This window comes from Podarcis melisellensis (genome assembly GCF_964234715.1).
Source record: "Podarcis melisellensis genome assembly, chromosome: 14".
Lineage (NCBI taxonomy): Eukaryota > Metazoa > Chordata > Lepidosauria > Squamata > Lacertidae > Podarcis > Podarcis melisellensis.
In genome coordinates this window covers 3,885,389-3,909,583 of record NC_138546.1, presented here as the reverse complement: position 1 = coordinate 3,909,583, position 24,195 = coordinate 3,885,389, and the positions used below count along the sequence as shown (strand labels likewise).

At 47.5% G+C, this 24,195-nt stretch overlaps 1 protein-coding gene and 1 long non-coding RNA gene across 9 annotated transcripts in view; one reads left to right on the top strand and one right to left on the bottom strand.

Moving 5' to 3' along the window:
* ELFN1 (extracellular leucine rich repeat and fibronectin type III domain containing 1) overlaps window positions 1–24,195 on the top strand; it is a 242,767-nt gene that overhangs the window by 214,721 nt on the left and 3,851 nt on the right. The window lies entirely within an intron of this gene.
* LOC309357308 lies at window positions 1,468–23,935 on the bottom strand. Of its 3 annotated transcripts, XR_014163073.1 has the most exons (6): window positions 23,528–23,935; window positions 21,580–21,660; window positions 20,796–20,995; window positions 13,568–13,708; window positions 11,962–12,069; window positions 1,468–2,662 (listed from the first exon to the last, which is right to left on the bottom strand). It is a non-coding gene; the product is annotated as an uncharacterized lncRNA (long non-coding RNA). The 3 variants fall into 3 exon arrangements; XR_014163072.1 differs by having other exon boundaries at window positions 20,796–21,660; XR_014163074.1 differs by lacking the exon at window positions 20,796–20,995.

The window sequence follows — 24,195 nt, the reverse complement described above, 5'->3', positions numbered from 1 at the left end:
GGACAGTCTCCTCTTGGCCACAATTCAGCAAAACACTTAAGCTCATGAATCACCACTCCACTGCCACACTATCCATTATTAGATTAATCCCTTTCCCTTTCAGCTTCTGCACCACCAACAGGCAAAATTAATAGATACCTTTCCACCAGTGGATGCAGCTTCCTTTTTTCCTCAACACCAGTGCACTTCCTATATCCTAGCTGCTGTTCTGGTGGTTCCAGAAATTACAGGCTACAGGGTGTGACATATTGCTAGGACCCACTTTTAACCCCACGCAAAATTATTCCCCTTAGAAATTGCAAACAGCATTGACAGGGTATCAGGATATTGCCAGGACCGGCTATTAAATACCTTTTAGGGCAGTGGTTTTCAACCAGTGTGCCATGGGGTGCTTTGAAGGATGGTCAGGGTGCTGGCGGGCAACACTGGCCTCTGCCCCACTTTCTTTCCCTCCCTCCTATGATACCCTCTTCTGTTTCTGCCTCCCAAAGGCTTGCACAGCTGTTTGTTGCAGTAGCCCTGGCTGCAAGCTCCACAGGTGAATGATGCCAAGGGGGCTGGCCAGGGGGTGCTTCCCAGGCCCCTGTGGGGCAGTGTGAGGAGGAACCTCTCCTTGGGTCGGAGGGGGGCAGCTCAGAGACCTGGGGCAGCAGCTGTGGCTGCCTGGAGGACTCCCAAAGAGAGGGGAGAGGAAAGAGGCTACTCCCCAATGGAGAGTGTTCAAAAAAGGGTGAGGGGCTGCCGGCTCTGCAGGCAAGGGGTGACACAGCTGGGCTCCTGAGCACCACAGGGGCCCCGCAAAAAGAATGTACAGTGGTACCTCGGGTTACATACGCTTCAGGTTACATACGCTTCAGGTTACAGACTCCACTAACCCATAAATAGTGCCTCAGGTTAAGAACTTTGCTTCAGGATGAGAACAGAAATCGGGCTCCGGCAGTGCGGCGACAGCAGGAGGCCCCATTAGCTAAAGTGGTGCTTCAGCTTAAGAACAGTTTCAGGTTAAGAACGGACCTTCAGAATGAATTAAGTACTTAACCCGAGGTACCACTGTAGTTGGTCTAGGGAGCCATGAACTCAAAAAGATTAAAAACCTCTGTTTTAGGGTATTGCCAGGTATAGAGGGTATTGCCTTCACTGGGAAAATAAAGAAAGCAATCATTTCTCCCCCCCCCCAAAAAAAACCCTGGTGGTGTGTAAATAGTTTGCAGGATCTGAAAGTGAATGAGACCAATATTATCATTTGTTTGTTTGTTTGTTTGTTTGTTTCTTGCATTTATATCCCACTTTTTTCTCCAAGGATCTCAAGGTGGTGCATGTGAGTCTCCCACTTCTCATTTAATCCCCACAACGACCCTGGGAGGTAGGGTAGCCTAAGCGGCAGTGACTGGCCCAAGGTCACCCAGGGAGCTTTGCAGCCAAGTGAGGATTTGAACACTGGTCTTCCCAGTACTAGTCTGACACTCTAACCACTGCACCACACTGCCTTGGAGGCCAGAGTTTCACTATTAATGCAAAAGAATGATCAGAACTTGAGTTCCGCAACACCTGGAGAGTCACAGGCTTGTCCCCCTGTGCTTTAAGCCAGGGATTTCCTAGTAGATCTGCCCTGCTGTGGAGACCCAAACACTTCCTAAATCCTGTTTTTGTAATTTTCCGAGGCACACAATTTTGCTCCGTAAAAAAACAGCAAAGGTTGGTGCTTTCAATGTGAACAGTAAATGTGCTCTCTCGGTAAAATATAGTCCCATTAACCACTATTGATCCATAGACTTACTCACAAATTTGTTTCTTCCCCATCGCACACTCCCCAAGACTGGATTGCATCTTAATTTAAACTTCCTTTCTTTTTTTAAACCCCCACCCAAAACATTCAGCATTTGACGATATGCTGTCCCATCAGCAAAACCAAGAACAACACCCAAACCAGGCTGCACCGTCCCATTGATGACAATTCCCACCCCAAGCCAGATGATCGAGGAGCGAAACCATTTCCCCAGACAGACCCGTTCCTTTTCCTGGGCAGCCGGGCCCATTATGCAAATCCAGTGGGGGGAGAAGTTTAAAAGTCTGGAACTGCCGTATATTTCTTTATTTCATTAACATCAGCGCGAGTGGGAGAGTTAATGTGACAAAGTGAGCTCATTCCAGTGCTTATCCAAACAGTTCCTTTATAAATTAACAAGATTGGTGATTTCCTTCTAACAAGAGTTCCAGAATGGCTGTATTAGGAAGGCAGAGAAGCTTTCAAAGTTAGGTAGCAAAACTAACACCAGGGAAGGGACTGGAGCAACCCAGAAAGCATGGAGATTTGAGCCCCACTGGGAGAAGGCAAGTGAGATGCTGCAGCGAGATGTTGCAGCACTGAATGTTGCAGTTCAGGGTCCTAGCCACTTCACTCCATTCCTCCCACCCAGTTTTCTATATCTCCTCTGTCAGCTTTATGAAGCTACTGAGCACACTTAGTCCACATTGGGCTGCTTGTGCATAGAGGCAGGTTCCCCCCCCCCAAATGTTTTGTGTTTCTGCAATATCGTATTTCGGCAGGTTCTCTTGCCTCCCTCCTCCCTGGTGCGGTTTATAAGACAGCAGCACTCAGAGCCCAAACATCAGCAATAGAGGAAATTCTGTCAGGCAGATGTAGCAGGAGACCCAGGCAAAGCTGAAGAGGAAGGCAAAACGAATGGGGAGCCGGCGTTAAAGTTGGGGTCTGGAGCATCTTGAGTGCCAAGTCAACAAGAAAGAAAGAGTCAGTCAACAAGAAAGAAAACCGGGGAGGTTCCGATTTCTGGAGAGCAGCTGGGAAGCCTTGCAAAGAAGAACTGAATCTGCCTGCTTTCGGGCAATTTTTTTGTACTTTATGTACTGGATTTGATTTCTTCCCCGCGTCTCAGGGCAAACCCTCCCCAAGGAAGCTTAGCATAAGAATATTAAAAGCAACACAGTAATAGAAAACATGCATGCCATAAAGCAGCATTGGGTAGGTGTATTTAGGAGCATATACAGTTGACTTGGGACGTGGGTGGTGCTGTGGGTTAAACCACAGAGCCTAGGACTTGTCGATCAGAAGGTCGGTGGTTCGAATCCCCGCAACGGGGTGAGCTCCCGTTGCTTGGTCCCTGCTCCTGCCAACCTAGCAGTTTGAAAGCACATCAAAGTGCAAGTAGATAAATAGGTACCACTCCAGCGGGAAGGTAAACCGCTTTTCTGTGTGCTGCTCTGGTTCACCAGAAGCGGCTTAGTCATGCTGGCCTTATGAGCCTCGGCCAATAAAGCGAGATGAGCGCCGCAACCGGTCATGACTGGACCCTTTACTTTTACCTTACAGTTGACTTATACCAGCTTGGACCATTGATCCATACAGCTCAATATTGTCAATACTGACGGGCAGCAGCTCCCCAGCGCTTCAGCATTCCCAGTCCTATCTGGAGATGGTGGATACTGAACTGGGGACCTTTTGCATGCCAAGCAAGTCCTCTTCTACTAAGTTATGGCCCTTCCCTAATATATAGAAGGGCCAGCTGTGAAATCAGTACAAATCTTGGTAGAACCTAAGGTCTTTCTGACCACTGAAAGACTACAAGAGACAGGCCCAAGTGGACTAATTGTGAGAATAAATCCCACAACCCTGGAGCCGCCGCCAAAAAGGCCCTGTTCCCTACCATCCTAATCTACCTTAGTGACAGACCAGAGAAGGGGGAATCTCAGCAGGGCCAATTTGAAGTGAAATTTGAAGCATATTTGGGGCATTTGTCATTGATTTAGACATGTCGGAAATTTCAAGGGATATTGGAAATTTCCCAAAACATAAGCTAATGATTCTAATGTTGGCATCACTGGACTTTGGCTCAAGTGAAATGGGAGGTTGGCTATTTTATTTTTATTTATTGCACTTATATCCCACCTTTTTCTCCAGTGAGTTCTAGGTGGTGTACATGGTTCTCCCCTTCCTCATTTAATGCCCACAACAATCCTGCGAGGTAGGTTAGGCTGAGCGGCAGTGACTGCCCCAAAGTCACTCCAAGAGCTTCATGGCTAAGCAGGGATTCAGATCCCAAAGTCCAAGTCCAGCATTCTAACCACTGCACCTCACTGGCTCTAATGTATTCGTCTTCTTACATTTCTACCCTGCCTTTCTTCTATTAACTGAGCCCGAGGCAACTTCCTGGTGATTGGTTCCCAGTCACCCTTCCAGATATCTAGCCAGCTTAGTCTCATTTGCCTTCAGACCATAAGGACCTAAGAGCCTGCTGGATCAAGCCAATGGCCCACCTAGCCTAGCATCCTGTTCCCACAGTGGTCAACCAGAGAGGACTGTGGGAAACATGAGCCCAAAAGCAACTCTCCCCTCCTTTGGCTTTCAGCAACTGATATTCAGTAGCATTGTTGCCTCCAACTATGGAAGCAGAGCTGGTAGCCATCCATCGCCTTCTCCTTCTCCACGAAGTTCTCCAGTCCTGTTTTAAAGCCATCCAACTTGGTGGCCATCACTGCCTCCGGAGGGAATGAGTTCCATAGTTTAACTGTGTGAAGAAGTTCTTTCTCTCATCTGTCCTGAGACCAACCCTCGAAAAAATTAAGGACATTTCTCAGAAAGAATCCGCATGTCTCCAGACAAATATTATTACATAATATCTGCTCAATGCTCTTTCCACTGGCCTCCCAAGTGGGCTTTTGTCTCGCTGAATCTTTAGAAGAGGATTACTTGAGCAGCTCCTCAGTGCCGACAATCCACTGGATTTATCCCAAAGCCAATCAACTCAAAGAATGATTGATCCTGACTTGGAGGTGTCAACCTATCAGCGAGCCGCCCGCCTCTGCTTTCAAAGAGTTTCAACATTTTAATTACCTCCGCCATGATGCGGTTGCGGCTGATTTCAAGGCTGGCTGTGTCTAACTTTAGCTTCCAGCCATTAAATCATTGTTCTTTCCAAAGTTCAGAAGACTGATGAGCTGTCAGGACCCACCAGGCTCAAATTGGGGGAGGGGGAGGGGTTGAATTAAAAAAAAAATACCCTGAGCCAGAGATGTTATGCTTTCAGAGAACAAAGAGCTGTCCGTGGAGCCAGATTATCTCAAAACTAAACAGCACTTGCTCTTCCCATTAAATTCTGCTTTCCACTTGCAGTAGATTGACATTCCTGGAAGACAGGGGCAGAGTTCTCCTCCTTGGGCGACCTCTGAGAGCCTTTAGACCTTCTCTAGAAGTCTTACATTACAGCTATTCCTTCATCTCAGCTGTATGGCTCCTGCATTCTGAACAAGCTGACTCATTTTGCTTTTGTTCCAGCTTGGAGAGCAGATCCACTAAATTCTGGCCCAAGGTCACCCCATGGGCATCATGATGGCCACAATGAATATTGCTCTACCTCCACAGCTGGAGGCAGCGATGTTTTTGAATACCAGTTGGTGGAAACCAAGGGAGAGCAAGGTTCTCTTATGTTCAAGTCCTGCTTTCTGGTTTCCCATCTGGTTGGCCACTGTGGGAACAGAATGCTGGACTAGATGGGCCTGATCCGCCAGGCTCTTCTTATGTTTAGGGCTGAGTGGAGAGTAAAGCCCCAGTCTCCCAGGTTCTGGCCCAACACGTTAACTCATGATTGGCCTTCTTGGAGCTATCTGTTGTTGGACTCCCAACCCGTTTCAGCCCCTGTCAGAACGCTTAGTGATCCAGGATGATGGGAGTTGTAGTTCATCAGTGTCTGGAGGGCATTACGTTGGCTATGTCTGCTCTAACCGCTGGCCACACTGGTCTTGAAATCACACATGGCTCAACTTCGGAGCACCAGCTCTCGACTTGATCTCTCGCACACAGACATACAGCTGCAGAAACCTTATGACGCCTCTGCCTGCTGTTCCTTGATTAAGGAGAGGAACTTGACAGATGGGCAATTCTAAAGAGATCATGGCAATGAAGGAGGTGCTTCTGCAAGGCCCTGTCTAACAGTAAATCCTGCAAACAGAACAGATCTATAGGAGGGCTGGGGAATCTTTTTTCAGTGGGACACATTTCCTGGCCTTCTGGAGGAGGGGGCTCATATTCTTGCTCATCCACATGCCTTCATTCAGAGCCTTGTACGTCCCAATTCAGTGGTACCTTGGTTCTCAAACGCCTTAGTTCTCAAACGCCACAAACCCGGAAGGAAGTGTTCCGGTTTTTGAATGTTTTTTGGAAGCCGAACATCCGATGTGACTGTCGGCTACTGTTTCCAGGGCACCTGCACCAATCAGAAGCTGCACCTTGGTTTTCGAACATTTCGGGAGTCAAACAGACTTCCAGAACTGATTAAGTTTGGTGCTTTTGCTATTTATTTTGCGTTTTTGTTTTTGAGGCTTTTTCGGTTAATTTGTTTTTGTGACTATGTGGAACCCAGTTCAGTTCCTGATTGTTTGATTGATTCACTGTGGAAATGGATAAAAGCCCCCCATTCAAACAATGACTATCATCAGTGCAGGTAAGAAATTTTTTAAATTTTAATTTTTATCATCTACAGTACTGTTTTATTTATTTTATGGTACAGTACACTGACTACTGCTTTCATTTTATGGATCAATGGTCTCGTTAGATAGTAAAATTCATGTTAAATTGCTGTTTTAGGGGTTCTTTTTAAAAGTCTGGAACGGATTCATCTGTTTTGCATTACTTTCTATGGAAAGGACTTCCGGAACGGATTAAGTTTGAGAACCAAGGTACCTCTGTACATCCATTTGCACACAGAACACACACATTCCCCCTCTCTCTCACACACACATGCAGAAACTGCAGCAATTAAGCAGCACTGGAGCCTTCCGTGAGTCTAATTGCTAGAGGGGGAGTGAAGATCACAGAGAGGCGAAGGTTAATACTGCCTCCTCCACCTGCAATCTCCATGAAGATCAGAACCACCCCCCACCCGCAGCAATTAAAACCAATGAGAGGCTTCTTTCAAGCCTAATTGCTGTGCAGTGGGGCAGCACAGTGGAAACAAAGGGGTCACTCTCCAGCTGTGATGACCCCCCCCCCATGCATAGCAGTGGAACTCCAGAAAAGGTATTCCACTGGAGGCAATGGGAGTCTTTCCCCAAGACTTCTTGCTGCATGTAAGGGAGGTTTTTTTTACAAAACTCCTACACAAAGAGCACCACACACCAGTGTGAATTGCCCGCACAACATCACAATCTTATCACAGAATTGTTGGAGGGGCTGCGGGTAACTATAACTTTGCAAGTGCTACAAATCTTTCAACAAAATCTACCATTTTGTGTAAAATAATAACAATAATTTTGCATTAATAGGGATGTAAAGTCATTTTTGCTTGCGTGACCCTCATTATACAGAACGGAGGACACCTGGCTTGACAGCACTGCGTGCAAAACAGATCTCTGGGTCTTAGTGGACCACAAGATTAACATGTGTCAGCAATGTGATACAGCAGCAAAAAAAGGGAAAGGAAAAAATATCTAATGCTGTTCTAGGCAGCATCAACAGAAGTATAGTGTCCAGATCAGGGATAAGCAGCCTAAGGCCTGGGGGCTGGATGCGGCCCAATCGCCTTCTCAGTCTGGCCCGCGGACTGTCTGGGATTCAGCGTGTTTTTACATGACGGGAATATGTCCTTTTATTTAAAAATGCATCTCTGGGTTATTTGTGGGGCATAGGAATTTGTCCATTATTTTTTTTGAAAATACAGTCCGGCCCCCCACATGGTCTGAGGGACGGTGGACCGGCCCACAGCTGCAAAAGGTTGCTGACCCCTGGTCCAGATCATAATATAGTCATACCTCGGGTTATAGATGCTGCAGGTTGTGTTTTTTCGGGTTGCAGACTGCTAAAACCCGGAAGTACTGGAATAGTTACTTCTGGGTTTCGGCTCCCAAGGGAAGGACCCGAACCAATGGATTCAAATTACAAGGCAGGCAACTGTGACAAAACATTAGGAAGAACTTTCTGATGATGGTAAGAGCTCTTTGACAGTGGAACAGACAACCTCAGAAGGTGGCAGACTCTCCTTCCTTGGAGGTTCCTAAACAGAGGTCAGATGGCCATCTGTCATTGATTCTTTAGTTGCAATTCCTGCATTGCAGGGGGCTGGACTAGATGACCCCCAGGGTCCCTTCCAACTCTGCCACTCTATGAATCTATGATTCTAAGTAATGGTTACAAAACAAGCAATAAATCAATGGGTCACTGTATTGAGTAAAATTGGACTTGTGGGTCACTGTAGAGAAAAGTTTGAGAAGCCCTGTCATGCATGAAACATGCCGTTGCTTCCAGAGCTATGAATACTCTGGGCTTTAAAAACATTAAAATTCAGCAACCTCCATAAATTATACAGATGGCAGTGATTTATTTTCTTTTGCATCATTATTCTTCTCTCTCTCTCTCTCTCTCTCTCTCTCTCTCTCTCTCTCTCTCTCCTTCCCTCCCTCCCTCTCTCTCTGTTTGCATAATTTATTCCAGTTTTGATACTTATGGTGTTTATGGGGAGGGTCGGAGAGCTATGGCAGAAATTGAACCACCATCCCAGAACCAGGAGAGGACTGTAGGTTAGTGGCAGAGCCCTCACTTGGATGCAGGAGGTCCAGGTTCAATCTCCAACACTGATCCTCCAAGCAGGGCTGGCCAAGACCTCTGTATGAAACTCGCACACTGAGTAGAGCAGCAGTCCTCAGCCTTTTCAGACGCTGGGCCCAGTTTTAACCCAAATATGCATGTGGCGATGCTTTTCTTAATCTCCTGCCTGATAGTGCTCTTGTTGTGACCCACCTTGGACCAGGCAATACCAAAGGTAGATAGCTAAAGGTCTAACTTGTGATAATGGATCTGGCTGGGTCTCATAGGGAACGACAGGCTGAAAAACTCCCCCCCCCCTCCGATCTAATGGATTGGCCAAATTAATGTCGCCGTCGACATTCAAGCTTTAGCTGGGAATTTAGGGAACGGGTGTTAATGGCTTCCGGAAAGGACTGTTTAACCTTCCAAGTGTTAAAAAAATAAGTGGTGCTCTGGTATAGCCTATTAGAAACAATCTCTCCCCCCACCCTCGTTTTAAAAGTTAAAAAAACAAAAAAGAAGAGGAGGAAGAAGAAGAAGAGTCAGCCAAATTATAGAAACATAAATAAAATTTATTTAAAATTTGTACATTATGGCGTTAAAAATTTGGAATTGGAACATCAATGGGATGAATGAAAAAAAGAAGAGGAATAAAATTGAACAGTTTTTTAAAAAGAAAAATTTAGACATCATTTGTTTACAAGAGACACACGTGGCAAGAAGACACACAAAAATACTAATCAATAAAAGATTGGGAAATGAATTCGCATCTTCAGATAAGGAGGGGAAAAAAAGGGAATTTAGTCGACATTCAAGCTTTAGCTGGGAATTTAGGGAACGGGTGTTAATGGCTTCCGGAAAGGACTGTTTAACCTTCCAAGTGTTAAAAAAATAAGTGGTGCTCTGGTATAGCCTATTAGAAGCAACTTCTCCCCCCCCCCTCGTTTTAAAAGTTAAAAAAACCAAAAAACCCTTGAAGCCAGACAACCGGTCTAGAAGCCATCCATTACTGCTTTTACGCAGGAGCAACAGCTGACATGTATACCCACAGGAAACATTCCATTAAAAGCTATAAGCACCACACATCCATACAGAATGGCAGTGGGCAGGTGCTGCGCTGCTGGGTGGGATGCCTTGCTATTTTGTGTTTCCCTTCCCCCCCCTCCAAAAAAAAAGCATGTGTAAGAGCTGAGTAAGAAACAGTTCCTGAGCTCGAAATGAATTACTTTTCACAGAAAGCAAGAGTGTGCAGGGCCTTCGCCCAGCTGGTGATTGAGAATCTGTGAACCAAGGTGCGGAGTTAAAGCTTCTAAAACAAAAGTCGTTCTTGCTAAAAAGAGTGAGTCAGCCTTCCCCCTGCAAGAGGAGGAGGAGGAGGAGAGCACTCTCTTTGGAAATGGACTTCCAGCGGATCTTGGACATTTCGCACCAGTGGTTTTGCATGGAGCAGAAACGCAGGTCTTAAAATAGGCTCCCCAAACACTCTGTGCTCAAATCTGAATGTGCGAGAGGAAAATGGAACACCCATCAGCAGAAGTAGTAGACCCGGGAGTGCCAGGGTCAAAGAGTGGGGCATCCTGCATATGGGGTGCCCTCTGGCTGCCCTCTGTTGCAGGACAGTGTGGTGGGTCCACCTTGGTGTGGTCTGTCTAGCAGGACTGCTGCTTACATTCTGATTATTTCAGCATCCTATCAAGCTACTTGCCTGTCCCCATGACTAGAGAGGCCTAGGCAAATGTGTGCATATCTGCTGAACCGGTACAAGTTAAGAATAATCACAGAATTGCAGTTGGAAGGGAACCTGAGGGTCATCTCGTCCAACCCCCTGGAAATGGAAGAATCTCAACTAGAAGATCCATGACAGATGGCTATCCAACCTCTGATTAAAAACCTCCAAGGATCGAAACTGTCCTGAAGCAGGATGCAGTAGACATACATTTAATGTTTATTTTTACACACGAAAAGCCCTGTGTTTCACCTTTCCCACTGGAATTTCATAGTACAGTTCTGCTCCTGCCCAAGCTTGTGTGATTTTCACTATCAGTGAGTGGATTCCCTGGACTTGATTCAAATGTCTGCTTTGAAAACCAGTAGGTTTTCCTCCAAAGTTGAAGATAGCTGAGTGGTCCGTTTCCTGAGGCCAGATCCAAGTTTAGGAACCACATCCTATTAGGAGCGATGTCATCAGCAGTGAGGGTCCAGCTCCGAGGGCCTTCTGGCAGTTCCCTCCCTGCAAGAAGCCAAGTTACAGGGAACCAAGCAGAGGGCCTTCTCGGTGGTGGCACCCACCTTGTGGAACGCCCTCCCACCAGATGTCAAAGAGAAAAATAGCTACCAAACTTTTAGAAGACATTAGAAGGCAGCTCTGTTTAGGGAAGCTTTTAATGTTTAATAGGTTATTGTCTTTTAGTGTTTTTTTGGAAGCTACCCAGAGTGGCTGGAGAAACCCAGCCAGATGGGCGGGGTATAAATAATAAATTATCATCATCATCATCATCAAAATTAAAACCACTTCCTCCAGCCCCCACTCTCTGTGAACCTCCCTGAGGCCACCTCTCCCTTCTCCCAGACTCACCTGAAGACCAGCTGTGGAAGCAAAGCCTCACGTCCCTTCGGATTCTGTGACGCCATGGAATGCTATAACACCAGTGGGTCTTGGGAAGCATCATTCTCCAGGGCTCCTGACTCTCAGGAGCCCTGGAGAACTTCATTCACGAGTCCTCAGTGTGAATGGCCCAGTGCAGCTACTGTATGTTAGCCTAGGCACCCAAGGAATGGCGGGGCAAAGGCAGAGACCTTGCTGTCATTATCCTGCCACCGTTTAAGTTTAGAATAAGGGGAGCAATTCTGGGGAGATGGGGGGGACTGGGAAGTAGCAGGAGGATGGAACAAACACCAATACAGTGGACACTCAGGTTGCAAACGTGATCCGTGAGGGATGCATGTTCGCAACCCACAGCATTCGCAACCCGCATCTGTGTGCCTGCACACGTGTGGGTTGCTATTCGGCGCTTCTGCGCATGTGCGAAGTGCAATTTAGCACTTTTGTGCATGCACAACCGCCAAAACCCGGAAGTAACCCGTTCTGGTACTTCTGGGTTTTGGCGGTCTGTAACCCAAAAAAACGCAACGTGAAGCGGCTGTAACCCAAGGTATGACTGTACACCTGTAAGTTGTGGGACTCCCTACCCACAAAGGTGCATCTGCAACCTTCATTGATCCACAAGACGTATATTTTTAAGACCTACCTTATTCTTGTGGTTGTAAGATACGTTACACTATTTTTAATATTCCGTTTTAATGTTGTAAACCATATCCATGTAGGATATATGAGCCCAGGCCCAAATCCAGAAGGATCAGAGCTGGTTTCATATTAAAGCGGGGGCATGCTACGTTCATATTCCAAACTCCCCCAGCTCCAAACTCACCGCATCACAAGTTTCCACGAAGCTTTGTCTTTTCTGACAGCGAGTGTCAGTGCTCTCTGCCTGGCATCAGCTGGGCTGCATCTGCTTATCTTTCGAAAGCAATGGGACCTGGGGAACGAGGAAGCATAACCGGGGGCGGGGGGGGGGGGGTTGAAATAAGTAGAGGACAAATTTTACTGGGAAGGTGACTTGTAACAAGCCAGTGGCATGCATCTGGGACATGGTTTGGCACAGGGGCAAAGGAGGACAAGGTGCAGGCGACCCCTCTCCTTTCCCCCCCCCAAAAAAAAACTGGGAATGTGACCATGTCTGCCAGTAGAAGGATTTGCACAGCTGAGTGTTCCTCTCCTTCCTAGGAAAGGTTGAGGCAACAGGCTTGATTTTTAGAGGTGCATCAATCACCAGCCTCCTCCTGCAGAGCCGAGAAATGTTCCCAGCTGGTGGCGTCTCAGTGGCCTGTGGGCAGCAAGTTAACATTTGCGCTCCATTTCCCAATCTAATGCCAATCTCTCTCTCTCTCTCTCTCTCTCTCTCTCTCTCTCTCACACACACACACACACACACACACACACACACCACTCACACAGATAAGGAGTAGGAGGGATCTTACAGAGAGGGGAAATCTCCCCCATTATTTTTTGGTATGAGCAAACTTCCCATCCCTGTGATGAAGAGGGCCTTTGCTTTGCCCCCTGTACAAAACAGTCCGGACAATCACCTCCTTTTAAACCCCGCAAGGTACCCTTTGCCCAAGCTGGTGCCCCCTCAGATGTTTTGGACTACCCCCCCTTTGCTTACGCAGCCAGAATGGTGCCATCCATGAACAAAGAGTGATGGGTGTCAGCAGGCTTGGTGAACCACCCCTAGGTTTGCAGAAGTACAAAAACCTTGAGAAAACTGCCGAAACAGGTCAACGAAGACCGAGCATAGTCAGTGGGCATAGAATGCTGGCTGACTGTCCAGTGGAGTGGGATGGGGGATGGAATGGCATGGCTACAATCCTAAACAGCAGTGACCCATGCTGCAACATTAAGTTGCAGCGCGCCACATGCAACAGGCAATTTGCAATATGTAGCTTGTTTGTGCTTGTGGAGGTTTGCTTATCTCTGCTAGTTTTATCTGCAGTCGTGCACAGACTAGAAAGTAAAAGTAAAGGAAATAAAACATTCACATGTTTGACTTACTCTGGGGACATTTACTCTACAAATCGTATTTTATTCCAGTTGTACTGTTAGGCTTTCTTTAAATCAGGAGGGACGGGACCTCTGGGCTTCCAGATGGGGATGAACTACAACTCCCACCTTCCCTGACCATTGGGCATGCTTGCTGGGAGTTGTAGTTCTAGACCTAGAGAGCCGATGGTTCTGCTCTAAGAATCATGGGAATTGAAGTTCTTAGTGATCTTCGACCTTTTTGTCAAACCTGCATTTCCCAGGGTTCCCTAGGGAGAGGGGATAACAGTGAAACCCATTTAAAACTGTAGTATATTGATGCTGACCCTTTCATCAGCTTCGGTTCCCCTGAACTTTATCCAATAAGGCAGAAAAAAGCTGGGTCAGCAGCGCCCCTTGTGGTGGTGAAGGCTCACTACAGCAGATGCGTGTACCTGTGCATGCTTCAGTGTGGAATATGGATGAGGTTTGTTTTCTTGATCAAGGCTGTATTTCCCAAACTTGGCTGGTCTCCAGCTCCCATCACCCCGACTCTGGCATTGCTGGGATTTGTCGTAGCCCACCAAATCTGCAGCCTGCCAGGAAAGCATGAGACCTCAGCCACTGTCAATCAAAATAGACAGGACTAGACAGATGGACTACTATGGCTAGGTCAGAAGCATCCCAGACCCCGAGATTTCAGGGCCCAAACCTGATAGCCGGAGGGAGGGAGGCTGGTGAGGGCCCCATTGATCTCACAGGGTCTGGGCCCCAGTGATGTCCTTAAGCATGACTGAATCTTGGAGATGGAGGTTAATTAGGAGAGGGAAGGAGGGCAGACCCGCCCCCTCCCCAAAAGTGTCTATGCAATAATTTGCAGTCAGCTCCTCCTGGGTTGACACTTGCATGCTGCACACACGTGTGTGTGTGTGTGTGTGTGTGTAGACACTCTCCCCCACCAGGAGATTCAAGCCCTCCCTCTGCTGCGTGGAGCAGGCCAGGCAAATCTGGAGACTTGGAGATGTGGCAAAATTCTGTGTTGTTTTGCCACCCTGGTTCCAGCAAGTGGGAGGGCAGCCTTCACCTCAGAGGCCAAGGGGCCTTCTTAAGAGCAAGTCTGCTGCAGCTTCTCTCCTCCTTTCAGGGGAAGACTAAGTCTGTTACACACTGACAATACCAGTGGCTTAAGCCCCATAATCCCTCCTTTACTTGACTTTGGGCTATTTTGAGCAGGAGATTAAAAGTGATTATCTACATCACCTGAGATGTTGCCTTTTTTCTTCCTTTCTCCCTCCCTCTCCCTCCTCTGGCCAGCAGCTCGCCTGTGCTGGGTTTCCCTGCTCCCTGCAGATGGAGGAAACCTCTGTGCCTCTTTCCTCTCCTGGGTCTTCCCCCAAAGCCCCTGCCCCTGTTTCCTGTTGCTGCACATGGGGGAAAAGCCCCAGATCAGGCTGGATCAAAGCAGCTCTCTGCCCACAGCACAACGTGGCCTTTGAGTCCTCCGTTTATAAAAGGGACTGCTAGCAAGGGCTGGGAACGCAGGGAGGTTTTTGCCCAGCAATCGCTGAGCCTGGATGATCTCTGTCTGAAAAGGCCCTTGAGAATGCCCCGGTTTCAAAGCGAAGAGGGCAAGCCAGGGAGACAGCTGTCACTTGCCCTCTTGTAGGCCTCGTTTGAGGAATCTGGCAAGCCACTGTGGGAACAAAAGGCAGGACAAGATGGACATTGGGTCTCATCTCTTACAGGACTTCTCTACCTTTTGGTTATGCTGGGAAAACGCAATCTTCCTGCAGAATTAGCCTTGTTGTACGGTAATTCATTCTGTCTCTAATGTTAAGGCTGTGAGTGCTGATGTTTACACAGCCAAAACAGCACTACCCATACATATGAGGGACATCTATGCAGGTCTGGGGAAAACCCCAAAGTTATGAGACTCTTAACTGAAGTTATCAATCCTTCTTCCCAGGGAAGTCTGGGAATATAGTGCATTCTTGTATGATATGATTTTTTAATGCACACTTTCCTCCAGTTTATGCATTTTTCTACGCATTGCTTGGCAAGAAAACTGCATTACATATTTCAAAAGAGAGCAGTGTTTCAGTCTGCAAACTGATTCAGAATTTGGGGGTCTCCCTTTTAAAAATGAACTGGATTGAATTTCTCCCTCCCCCACCTTCTCACTCCTCGCCTCTTCTCCTGAGGGACCTCCAGTCAACCTTAGCAATCTTAGCAATGAGATTAGGAGTGCTCCAAGCATGTCCCCATTTTTATTGCTGGAGGGTTGATGCATTGCCACCACTTGGAAATGGACTTTATCGGTTGCAGCAGGTTTAATGGCAGGTTACAAGCTAACTGACATTTCACATGCCTGTGTTTTCACCTACAAGAGGTTTCATAGAATCATAGAGTTGGAAGAGACCACAAGGGCCATCGAGTCCAACCCCCTGCCAAGCAGGAAACACCATCAGAGCACTCCTGACATATGGTTGTCAAGCCTCTGCTTAAAGACCTCCAAAGAAGGAGACTCCACCACACTCCTTGGCAGCAAATTCCACTGTCGAACAGCTCTTACTGTCAGGAAGTTCTTCCTAATGTTTAGGTGGAATCTTCTTTCTTGTAGTTTGGATCCATTGCTCCGTGTCCGCTTCTCTGGAGCAGCAGAAAACAACCTTTCTCCCTCCTCTATGTGACATCCTTTTATATATTTGAACATGGCTATCATATCACCCCTTAACCTCCTCTTCTCCAGGCTAAACATGCCCAGCTCCCTTAGCCGTTCCTCATAAGGCATCGTTTCCAGGCCTTTGACCATTTTGGTTGCCCTCCTCTGGACACGTTCCAGTTTGTCAGTGTCCTTCTTGAACTGTGGTGCCCAGAACTGGACACAGTACTCCAGGTGAGGTCTGACCAGAGCAGAATACAGTGGCACTATTACTTCCCTTGATCTAGATGCTATACTCCTATTGATGCAGCCCAGAATTGCATTGGCTTTTTTAGCTGCCGCGTCACACTGTTGGCTCATGTCAAGTTTGTGGTCAACCAAGACTCCTAGATCCTTTTCACATGTACTGCTCTCAAGCCAGGTGTCACCCATCTTGTAATTGTGCCTCTCATTTTTTTTGCCCAAGTGCAATACTTTACATTTCTCCCTGTTAAAATTCATCTTGTTTGTTTTGGCCCAGTTCTCTAATCTGTCAAGGTCGTTTTGAAGTGTGATCCTGTCCTCTGGGGTGTTAGCCACCCCTCCCAGGTTGGTGTCATCTGCAAATTTGATCAGGATGCCCTTGAGTCCATCATCCAAGTCGTTGATAAAGATGTTGAATAAGACCGGGCCCAAGACAGAAACCTGTGGCACCCCATTAGTCACTCTTCCCCAGGATGAAGAGGAACCATTTCTATCTAAAGAAAATCCATGCACATCCCTCGCCCCAAAGAAACTTGGGAACGGTAGCTTCCCCCTCGCAGAGCTACAATTCCCAGCACCCTAAGCAAGCTATTGTTCCGAAAATTCTTATGGGGAAGTCACATGCTTTAAATGTGGGTTAAATCTATGGTGTGGATCTGCCAACATACTGAGGAAACAGCTGAATCCTAGAGAGTAACTCTGCTAGCATCTCAACAACCACATGGGAATGGACACCCACATGTGGCAAAAATGGGGACAGAGAGAGCCTGTAGGACCCCTCCATGAATATGGGGGGGGCATAACTCTAGGACTGTGTCTCCTTTTGCAAGGGGGGGCAGTTTCAGCTCTTCTGTCACTAACCTCCAAAAATTTCCTCTTTGTCTCAGCCATGAAATGTGCAGGATTCCTGCTGCCCTCCCTCCAACACATGGTCACCTTGACCCAACTGTGTTGTTGTTCCCCCTGCCCTAAATTGGAGGCACGATTTGTTCTTCTACTTGAAATGTTTTTCATTTAGAGTGGCTAGGAGTCAGAATGACCTGTCTTCAACCGAGGCCAGCCCCCTATGGTTTCAGAGGGAGAAAATATTCCAACTAAGCTTCCTGCGTAGAAGGAGGCAAGTCCAGTCCAGCGAGTCGCACAGAGAAGCACCAGAAAGCCTCCTCTGAGGGCAATCCTGCTGCTCTACCTTTGCGCTGCAAGTGACTGGGTGAGCCAATCACACTCTACTGCAGAACAGCATCCCAAACACTCACCTGCAAGCGTAGGTTTGTTGGGCAGAGATCAGAGCAGAGCAGAGCATCATCCAGAGACACAGGGCACACACTCAGCATTGACCTCATGCCAGTTTTGAGCTCTTTCTGCATATTCAAGCAGTTAGACATACCAATGTCTTGTGCCTGGCATATGTGAATAAGTGTCTTTGATGAGAAAGTTCTTTTGGAAGTTCAGCCTCAACATGTTTGTGTTAAAATGCTCTCTTCTCTTTTGCATTTTAGCTGGGGGGGCCTGTGAATTTCAAGTGCAAGTGCGTTGAAACTTGCTAGAGGTCTCTTTGGCTGGAAGCCACCATCTTTCTCCCAAAATGCATCTTGACACCGGGCAGCTGCCACCAAAATAAAGGTGGTCTCACCTGCAGCAAACATTTTAACCTAGCACACTTCTTGCTCAGTGGCATTTCTGGGGGTGATGGCAGCTTCCAATCTAACAGAGTTACAAGGGAGCTCTGGTAAATGTCTCTCAAAAAATATTCTGCACCCAGTAATGCAAATGGTGCCCAGCTTTCATGGCCTACAAGTGGGGCCAACCAATTGGGGGGGGGGCAGGAGTGCCAACTCGGCACCACGACCATGAGACCCCAGGGCCGTGGGTGCCATGCAGTGTGCATGGCCCTGGCACCAACATTTGTGGGTGTCTCTGGTCCCTTCTTAGGGAATTTTGTGGGTGCTCGGGCACCCAGGGCCCCAGGGAATTGGCACCTATGGGGGTACTGTTGCTTAGCCTTAAGCTTCCCCACACCAATGCATAACTCAAAGACATTTTGGGTTGTATAATTCCATATCACTAACCTGGGAGAAGTCCCAGTGGGACTCAATGGGGCTTGTAAATGGGGACGGATAGAAGTGTCTAGCTCCGTTCCTCATTTTTCCAATCTTAATTTGGTTCATCTTATTTCCACATGTTTGCAATTGTCTATAAGAAAATTTACCTGCATTTTCATGCACATAGCTCCCCAAATAGGTATTGTTCTACATAGCTTGGCTTAGTATACACATTTTGGCAAGCATTTTACCCCTAGGTAAAGGTAAAGAACCCCTGGACGGTTAAGTCCAGTCAAAGGTGACTATGGGGTTGCAGTGCTCATCTCGCTTTCAGGCCAAGGGAGCAGGCGTTTGTCCACAGACAGCTTTCTGGGTCATGTGACCAGCAGGACTAAACTGCTTCTGGCACAACGGAACACCGTGACGGAAACCAGAGCGCACGGAAACGCCGTTTACCTTCCCGCCGGAGCAGTAGCTATTTATCTACTTGCACTTTTATGTGCTTTTGAACTGCTAGGTTGGCAGGAGCTAGGGCAGAGCAACGGGTGCTCACCCTATCGCGGGGATTCAAATGTGGGATGCAAGAGGAGCTGTGGTCTATATCACGAGCCTCTTGGGCTTGACAATCAGGAGGTCAGCAGTTCAAATTTACCCCTAACAGAATTGCATGTTATTTTCACTAATCTGCATACGCGAGTGTGCATTTTTTGCTAATGTGCCCATTTTCCGATGGGCTGACTGCGCCACAGATCTCAAAGGGGACCTGCATTGCTTCGAGAAGCGTTGGTATGGTAAGTCCCCATTAAAATGCAACCTGGAATGGATGTCTCCTTGATTCGTATCTGTGAGCAGACATGTATGGGGCTTGCGTTGTTAGTGTTGCTTCCAAAGAGGAAGAGGCAAGCGCAAACCTCAAAGGGGAATCTCGCTCGGAAAGCTAAAAGGGTTTTGTCAGAGCAGACTTGCTCCGAGACAGCAGCGCACCCTCTTGCATACGTTCAACACACCACGGTTCTCATTTCAAATGCCACTAGGTTAGATTTAGACTCCATCTGCCACGCCGGAAATTAATGGCAATCATTAAGGAGCAGCAGCAGCAACAACAAAAGGGGGCGCGAGGAGAAAGCTGGCGAAGTGGGCCTTGAGGTAAAAGCAACAACAACACGCAGCCATCTCTGCCAGCGAAAAAATTAAAACTATTTAGACATACAGCGCCATTTATTACTGCAGAGTTCTCCTTCCACCTGGGGTTTAAATCTCATTACAGTTTGCCCAAAACAGATGTTACCCTTTTAGCGGTAGGTTATTAACGATAAAACTCAATTCCTCCAGAGAGAATCCGTGTCAGGAGTTTGGTTAGAGATGGCTTTTCTTTTCGCAAAGTGTGGACCGGCCTTTGCCAAAATGGTGCCCTCCAGATGTTTGCGGCTGCTCTGGCAATTGCAGGCTCTCGGTCAGTTCAAATAGGGAGAGGCGATCCTTGAGGTATTGGGGTCCTGAGCCAAATAAAAACATTCCTGACACAGGGATGTTGGTGGCGGCTCCTTTGTGCCAGGCATAAGCTAAATAAATGCCATCAATAAAGTCTGGCCCAAAAGAGATGGTAGAACCGAGGGAGTTTGCTGTGACTTGTTTGGAAAGTATTTTGAGGATAAAGTTGCTTGCATCCACCAGGACCTTGACTCCACTGCTATAGCAGCTGAATCTCAAGAGGTGCCCAGAGCACTGTCTAGTCCTGTTACGTTAGACAAGTTTCAGTTAAGTTAGGCTTAAGAATGTGGACAAGGTGCTGGACCCTTGTTCCTTTTGGTTGAAAAAAAACTAGCAGGACAGGTGGCTGGGCCAGGGAGGTGAGGAATGCCTCCTTGGGAGAAAGGGCGGTCTCTGCCTGCTTGAAGGAGGCAGGTTGTTCAATGGGGCAAGGTGGTTTGAGTATATTACATTGATCTTGGCCCAGCCGCACTGACTGCCAACTAGTTTCCAGGCCCAATTCGAAGTGCTGCTTTTGACCTATAAAGCCTTAAACAGCTCAGGACCATAATACTTCAAGGACTGCCTCTCTACATATGAACCAACCTGGACCCTGCAATCATCATCAGAGGCCCTTTGTCATATGCGGCTGCTGCAAGAGGTCCAGAGGGTAGTGACATTTTCTGGGGCGGTTCCCGGTTTGTGGAATGCTCTCCCCAGAGCTGCTTGCCTGGTGCCTTCATTGCATCTCTTTAGCTGCCAAGCAAAAATGTTCTTCTTCAACGAGGCCTTTGGCCGATTAACGTTCTGTGTCCTTTTAAGTGTGTTATGATTGGTTTGTTTTTGCTCTTGTTTTTATTGAGTATTTGCGTTCTCATTTTGCATTTTTATGTAGTGAACCGCCCTGCGGTCTTCGGATGAAGGGCGGCGTACAAATTTAATAAATAATAAAATACAGTGGTACCTCTGGTTGCAAACGGGATCCGTTCTGGAGGCCCGTTTGCAACATGAAAAGAGCGCAACCCGCAGCAGTGCATCTGCGCACGCACGGGTTGCAATTCGGCGCTTCTGCACATGCACGTGACGCCATTTTCCGCTTCTGTGCATGCGCAAGCGGTGAAACCCAGAACTAACCCTTTCCGGTACTTCCGGGTCGCCACGGGACATAACATGAAGCGGACGTAACATGAGGTGTGACTGTAATGGTATGCATATCAAGCATGTTTAATGTAAAAGCAGAAGATTGCAATGACTCACATTGCCTACCTTGATCAGGATGGGGAAAGTGTCGCAGGGCATGAACGAGTCTCCTGTGGCATTCCATCTCGCTCGGATTCTGATATTTCAAAAGGCCGAAGTTGAGGCGGAGGGAGCCAGCAGGGGGGATCACCCAGGGAGCTAATGATCCTTTGCCTCTTAAGCAGATGCTACGTGTAATTATCCTCAGTGGCCTTCAGCTAGGCTACCTGTGGGTTGTGATCCTGTTAGATCTTTATGAGCTAAGCGGCACAAGATTGCATACATCAGTAGAGATCAGAGCAGCGGGAAGCTTCATTCAGATGAGAGCAACGACAAGAGCGCTCATGAGAGGCATAAACGTAGCCCGGCTCCTTTGACAAGGCTAGCCCTGTCTTGGGTGAGAAGGCTGGACTGGGGCAGGCATAGCCCTGGGCTAGCGGCATCAGGCACCTGCTAAGGTGGTACCTCCAGCAGGTGAGACACTGCCACGCTTTGGAGAATCCTATCGCCTCCTCTTCTTGCTGCCGCCAACACACACACAGGCACAAAAAAGTAGGCAATATATAATCTGAATACAAAGGAGTCCTACGAAGTGTGATGACTGTATGACCAAAGGGGAAATGAGCGTCTCTTCTAGAGAGGGCAAACAGTTTGTCAAAAGTAGAACTTCCATGTGCAGCAATTGTCTATCTGAGGTCAGGTTTTGAATTGGATTTATTTGGTCACAGGATCATTAAAAGACTGCATTTCCATAAGATCAGCCAAGACCTTCTGGTGTGTCCCCCCCCCTTTGAGGCTTTTTGCCACTCACCCCTCTTCTTGGTTCTGTGCAAACCCCTTTCAATGAGTTTTGACGTGTAAATTTGCTCCCAAGTAAGCTTCAACAAGATTCCTTTAAGAAAAAATATTGTTCGGTTACTCATTTTAGGAAATGATAATTTTGTAGTCAAATTTAGGTTCCATGTAGGAGAAGAAATCCTTTTTGCGAGTCTAAAGTAGAAAATCCCCTTCAATCCAATACAGCCAGGCTGAGCAGAGTTTGCCAGGGAATTGCCTCTGGCAGGAAGAATGCTCACCCCCCCTTACTTTCCTGGGTGTAGATCATGTATGGTCTGTAAAATGACCTCAACCTTAGCTATTTAAACACATTCAAGGTTCTGAAGGGATCATAGAATCATAAGAGTGAGAAGGGACCCAAGGATCATCTAGTCCAACTGATTCTCTTCTTCAGCTTCCCACCCCTCCCTCTGCCCTCCAGAATTTCTTTCTCACACAGTTGCAAACCCACAGGGGATCCTATCTTCTGCTTCAACAGGGAGAGCCACGCAGCCTCTCCAGATTTTCCAACTCTCCCTCTCGTTGTAAATGAGCCTTCTTCCGTTTTCCCCACGAAGCTGAAGGACTGAGCTGGCAGCTGCCATTCACTTTTTTGTCAGGCTGGGAGCCTCAATGGCGCCCCTCCGGAGGCTTCACCCGGGGCAGAAACCCTGGCTAGATCCCCCACCCCAACTATCGCTCTGGTTTGGGCTGCATCCACACCACACATCTAAATTACATCCCCCCAAAAGGCTGGGTACTGTAGTTTACTACCCCACAGAACTGCAATTCCCAGAACCTTAACAAGCCAAAGCTCCCAGGATTCCTTTGGGGGAAGTCGTATGCTTTAAATATATGGTGTGGACACAGCCTTGGGCTCTGGCCTAGGTTTGCATCACCCTATGATGCCTCCTGGCCACTTTGCACCCCACCTTCCCCACACCACAGATCCAGAATCTTCTTTGGTATACAGTGGTACCTCAGGTTACAGACGTTTCAGGTTCCAGATGCTTCAGGTTACAGACTCCGCTAACCCAAAAATAGTACCTCGGGTTAAGACCTTTGCTTCAGGATGAGAACAGAAATTGCGCGATGGCGGCGCGGTGGCAGCTGGAGGCCCTATTGGCTAAAGTGGTGCTTCAGGTTAAGAACAGTTTCAGGTTAAGAATGGACCTCTGGAACGAATTAAGTACTTAACCCGAGGTACCACTGTATCTGGAGAGTTTTTTATGCTTTCCCTGCCTGCCATTTCTCTCTCAACATCCTCCCTGCTTTTGCTGAGTTCCCCTCATTTAATGAACAATAGCTAGGAAAGAGAGAGGGGGGAATGCTAGAAGTTGGCTGCGGCTGGCTTATATTACCTCACTCTACAAAACCCAGGGAGTTTGTGGATCACAGTGCATCCCGATCCCAATCTACCTTCTGCGTGCCACCCTCTCTGAGCACCCAACCCCGGTAAGAGGAACTAAGCGACTAGAAATTAATTCAGGTTTGGAATCAAAGGCCCCCTCATTATCCAACTCTGCTGCAATTCAAACCAAGTTCGCCATGCAAGTGTGTGGAGGCTGATCTGGGAATATGCACAAGGGCGAGAGAAGGGGGGAGAGAAAATGAACCCAGACAGCAGCCTGGGCCTGAGAGCCTCCTTCCCACACCTGACGTATACGAAATGGACATCCAGCCATTTAGCGGAGGCTTCACCATTAATAAATGTTTGCTATACCATCTTAGAGATGTCTCCTCTGATTATTTTACACATAATGAATAGCTCTGGCTCATTCTAACATTTGGTGCCTGCAAGCCAAATAATAAAAATAAAAGCGCCCCCACCTCTCCCATCTCTTTGCATGATTAAACATTTATCATTTGTAATGGATCGCGGCCTGCTATGTCATTACTCTCTTTTGGTAACAAGCAGCTCCTTCATTTATTGATAAACTGACCTGGGCAGCAGGGAAAGAGGATCCGGAAGAGGAGCTGACAAAGAGGGAGGCAGGAGATGGGTGCAGGTAGAGGGGGAGGCACAAATGTTTAGGTAGGAAGATAAATGCAAGCAGATGAAAGCCAACTTTACATCTGTCTGTAATGCAGAGAGCCAGCTCATCCCCGCAAACACAGCTCCTTCAGATCACTGAAATCCTAGTGGGTTACACTGAACTATGAAATGAAAGCTTTGCCTGTGATTCTTGGCCTTAGAGGACAGGTGGTCTGGAGTGAATAACCAATTATGTGCAGATCGACAGAGAAAGGGGACTTCCTGCATTAACGCTGGAGATGGCGGGCCAAACTAGGTGTGGTGTTATTGATGTAATTTTGGGCTTGGTGATTGTTGTTTCCAATAGGAGCTGGCTTGGGAGTGTTACGTGGAGCTATAAAAGACTACCAGTCTCCCCTCAGCCTCACACCAGCATACTGTAAACAACAACACCCCAATATATGAAGGACACTCGTGAAATAATTTTGGACTTCTGAAATAAATCCAGAGAAGGGCTGCAGTCTGGTGATAAGGCGTCTGCTTTGTACACAAAAACCCCTGCACAGCTGCTGCCAGCCAGTGCCGACAACAGTAAGTTAGACTGCTTGACAGAGGCAGTTTCCAGTGTCCCTATAT